This window comes from Lonchura striata, chromosome 1A, assembly GCF_050655825.1.
Source record: "Lonchura striata isolate lonStrDom1 chromosome 1A, ASM5065582v1, whole genome shotgun sequence".
Taxonomy (NCBI): Eukaryota; Metazoa; Chordata; class Aves; order Passeriformes; family Estrildidae; genus Lonchura; species Lonchura striata.
In genome coordinates, this window is record NC_140741.1 from 62,507,319 (window position 1) to 62,512,342 (window position 5,024).

Consider the following 5,024-nt stretch of genomic DNA (forward strand, 5'->3'; position numbering starts at 1 on the left):
CCGAAGAGGTGCTGAGGGCACGTATTGAGGGTACAGCATCAAGCAAAATATTTGTTCAATGAACTACTCAGGCATAAAGTTGGTTTCAAAGCCATTAAGTACAGTCCTAACTTACTAAAATGGAAAGAAGCTATTTGCAGAAATATTTTTTGTAGGGTTAACACACCTCAGGTTTCCTAATTCTGCAACTAGCTTTCCCCTCTGCTGCACTGTAAGGAAATCTGAGTTACTGCTGAACTGTTTTGATCTGAGCAATGTTGTATCCCGCAGTGAAGCAGCCAGCCTCCTAAAACAAGTTCCAGTGTTTTGTAGAAACCTGTAAGCACAGCACTCGTGTCAGTAAAAGCTGCCTTGTTCCAGAGGAGCAAGCGAAGTGGTCTGATGTAAATGTTACTTAATCCAGGGTAGGAAAGCTTTCAGATTTTCTCATCAGCAGATAACAGTATGGGGAAATAGACATAATATTGGAAAAAAAAGACATATTAGACATATTCTAAAGCACATACTGAAAACTGAGCTAGCATCAAACTTGAGTAATGTATTAGGTTAGAATCCAATCCAGATAAAAATGGAGCACCATGAAAAGCACTTTTGAAAACTAACTTTAAAATGTTGTTGTTGGAGATTTACACTTCACATAAACCCAGTTTTCAAGACTGGGTGTTTATTACATATTATTTTCTCCTAGAATATCCACAAAACTACATTTATCTTATTCCTTATATAACTAGGATTTTAGAGGAGAACTGCTTGATATCATGAGGAAGAGACATAGTACTGAACAAATAATTAACATAGAAAGGCTACAGTCAGAAGAATTTGAATCAACTGTAACTCACACTCCTTGTAAAATTGTTTCCTGCAGCACATCTGCCTGAAGAGTCTCCAAGCTTCAGCACCTCAGGTGATGAGATGTGATAGGAGCACCTGCAGATGTTGTATAGATGAGAGCTCTGCAGGACCAGGAATATTGGCAGAGCAGAAGTATGAAAGTTCAAGGACAAGAGGTTTCAAGGAAAAAAAAATGTCCATCAGTGTAACACAATGCATTTACCAGAATTTGAAAAGACAATTATTTGAGAAGAGACTAAAGACCGTAAACCCTTGCTCAGAATGGGTCCCATACACAGAGACACATCTGTGTCAAGTCAGATGCAATGTGTTTCTGAACTGTGATGTTGCTGACCCCACTCAGGATGCATCTCCCTTCCTTTTACTTTTCAAGCCAGAGGGCAGGCTCTTAGTTTTTCATTTTTCAACTTTAGCTTTTTTTTTATTTGGTTGGGGTTTTTTTGTGGGTGGGGTTGTTTTTTTGTTGTTGTTGCCTTTTTTTTTTTTTGTGTGGACAGTCTTTTGTTGTTTTCTCAGGGGAAGGGTGTTCAGGTATTTTTTATCTTAAAATCTGTATTAGTCCTTTGAATACTTTTGTTTACCTTATTATTTGCTATTATTTTCTAGTTAGTTCATGTTCACTTTGTACTTGGTATGAAACAAACAACCTAGGACAGATACACAGCCTGTTTCCAAGACCCCTATTTCACTGTATGCTCTGTTTCCTTAGACCTCTATTGCCCAAGTCCTGTCTGGAGAAGAATCAAAGCCCAAGATTTTGAGCTTATTAGCCAAGAATAACAGTTCTTCTCTTCCTTCCTCTCACATTGTCCATTCCATAGCCTGTTAAACTCACAAAAAAAGGAGTAGTTTAGCACCACCTTCCATAGTCACAGGAACAGGGATTTTAACCTTATACTTAGAAAGATTTAGCATATGGTCTCATCAACTAGGTGAGAAGTTACTACACTGTCTGCAAACACAATTATCACCAAAGCTACTGCCTCTTCTGGTTCAAAAACAAGTCAAATCAGGCTATACAGACAGTCTGACCTCAAGCAACAGGATAAAGGGTTAAACCAATAGCTATTTATGTCAAGAGTCTTGCTGACATGCTTTTATGACAGCAGTAATTGGTGTCAAATTTCTAGATGAAATTTAAAATTTGAAGTTTTTCAAATTTCATTTGAAAGATCCTTCCCATATTCATGTTCCCTGGTAGTTGGTTTTAGCATCTCCTCCCTTCCAACAGACACACTACAACTAATATCTAACTCCTACTCATCACTAAACATAGTGGGGAGGTTCCCACTTGCTAAACCCTGGTGCACCCAAGTATGTTTGAGAATCCAAACATCCCAGATGCGCTTCATGCAGACCAAGAACACCTTCACACAGTCCTTTTAGCATCTTTAGGAATCTTTTAGCATGTACAGTCCTGGGCTGTATTGTCTGCTTCCCTCTCTGCTTAGGTCTCCCAAAGCTAGAGACATAATAGCAAAATCTTTTCAGGGCACTTGCCCTTGCAGGTGGTAGAAAAACTTCCTTTGGACTACAGCTGCATTTCAGAGCAGACACAAAATTTGTTTTCCTCACAAACACACCTTGCAATGCTTGTCCCTATTTGTACATTACCTCATAAACAAATCACAAGTGTTACATTTTCTAATAGAAAATAAAACCGTTCCACATTATTCCTGAACTGCTCAGTTCTAGAACTATGTTTTCAGTCATTCCACAATTATATGCACACAGCAATAGGCAGCACAGAGTACTGAAGGACAGGAATGACATAACTGAGCTGATTTTCCAACTTATCTGTAAAATGACTTGTATTAGGTTGTAACAGGACACAGATTACAGCTGTCAGGAGGATAAGCACTGCCAGCCAAAGGCAAGGCAAAATGAGGGCTTCTGTCCCAAAGAATAAATTCAGAATTTCAAGGAACACTTGAGAATTGAGGCAGTCATATAGTACTTTTACAGTAACTTCACATTTGGAAAATCAAATGTTATTTCAATGCTGAGTGAAAAGCTGAGCTTTCACCCTTTACAAGAAGCTAGGAAAGCACAATCTTTTTAATGAGGCTATGTAGCCAGGGACTACTGTGGCAGCAAACACACATGGAGTGCTAATGCAAGGGTACATTTTCAGAAAAGACTCTGCACAATTTTTGTTATTAAGGAAGATGCACTGTCATATGTTTGTTGCAAAAATAAAAACAGGGAAAAAACATCCTGCCTAGCTACAGGTGCTTTCATTTAAGGTAACATCAAAGCATGCAGCCAGGTCTCTTGATATTCAGGTCAGCTCTCGTGCACCCACCATGACCTCACTGCTTTCTTGACTCAGCAGAAAAAGGGGTTTATGAAAAAAATATGAAAACACCCCTCAAATTTTTTTTGAATGCTACTTTCAGTTAAACCTGTGCAAATATTTTTAGAATAATCTCTCCCTCACCAAAATATGGAAAATGCACATTTCTACTTTTGTAAAGAGAGAAATAAAAAGGCTCTGAAACAACCAGGCAATTACTTTAACATTATTTAGAGTATAAAGAGCTCCAAATTCTTACTTTTGGAGACATACTCAGAATAAATTAACTGTCTAACATGAGTACAAAAGTTATTTTGATTCCACCAGTATTAGTGGAGATTTAACTTCTTTCCACTTCTTTCCCACAAGGCACATGTGACCAAAATGTGACCCAAGAGCCTGAAAGATGAGGAGATAAAAGCATGAAATTTTGACTCATTTTTTCCCTGTATATCAACCATCACTTAAAACATTACCAGTGAGAGAACTGTAGTTAAAGCTGAACAACCCAGACTCTCACAAGCCCTTAGAGCATATAATGCAAAACAATGCAAATGCAAAGTATTCACAAGGATTTGCCATCTACTAGAATTTCCAGATATACTATTTAGACTTACAATTTTACAAAACCCGTGTTCTTTCCAAGAATAGAGTTCTACATAGCAGAACCTACAAAATAATTTTAATCTGAATAACAGAAGATTATTTTTCTGTGAACAAATCCAGGACTCCAAAGAACTGCAAGTGTGATAATGCAACTCAGTCAAATGTGTGTGACCATCCACAACAGACAAGTACAAAAACTATGATGGTCACACTCTGTGACATGACCATAAAACCTGACGAAGGATCCAAGTAATGGCCATGACAGAGTAAGTGAAACAGTCTGTGTTTAAGGAATCTCCAGTGCAGGGAATCCTGTGGCCCAATATCAAAATTTTCTGTGTAATGCATGTATAGCATGTATCTATTGTGTACTGAATGCATGCTGCATGTCTGAAAATACCCAGCCTCAATCCAGCTCCAAAGGAACAGTGCATAACACCCTGTACTCCTTCACACTTCAGTTATGCTCTACAGCAAAAAACTGTGTAAACCATTCAGAGTTCCTTCTCAAGGGGAAATATCAGTACTGTCACTGCATTCACAGCCATCCATTTTTAAGATAAATTTTTAAGAGGAAAAGCACAGTGCACAACATCATTCATAATAAGCTTCTAATGTTCTACCCCATTACACATACTAGCAGAAGAGTTTGAAATTTGAGTAGGTAACAGTAAATAATAAGCAAGAGTTATTTGCTTTTGTTCAGTGTCTTGAAGAAACACATGTGAGGGTTTTTTTCTGTTATTAAAACCAGCATTTGCTGTCATACCTCCAAGGCTTCCAACCTTTGGATCTGACTGGAGATAACATTCCACCACAATTTTAAATATTTCAGAAAGGGGCGGGAAAAAAAAATAAACAAAGACGCATTCAACTACATCTTCAAAACATGTGTATGCAGGCATGAAAAATCTCTAACTTTTCCTGGAAGTTTTTATATGGAAAGAAAAAAAAATCTTGAGTGGCACAGAATCTCTGAAATACATTCTGTACTACTTCAGCAAGGATAAAGTATTTTTTAAAAACATATGCCTTCTTATTTAATATAGTATGTTGTTATGCTTTATACTACTTGATAAGCTGTATTTAAATTCTAAGCTAAACAAATTGTATTTCCAGAGCAAGCAAAACCACCACTATGAAGACTGTATTTTCAAGAAGAGTTAAACTTCACCAAGTTAGAAGTATATTCTGTTCCTAGTGCATATAACTATTAACTATGATAAGACAGTACACTGGGAGAGACTTAGAAGAATAAATCCAGAAACCA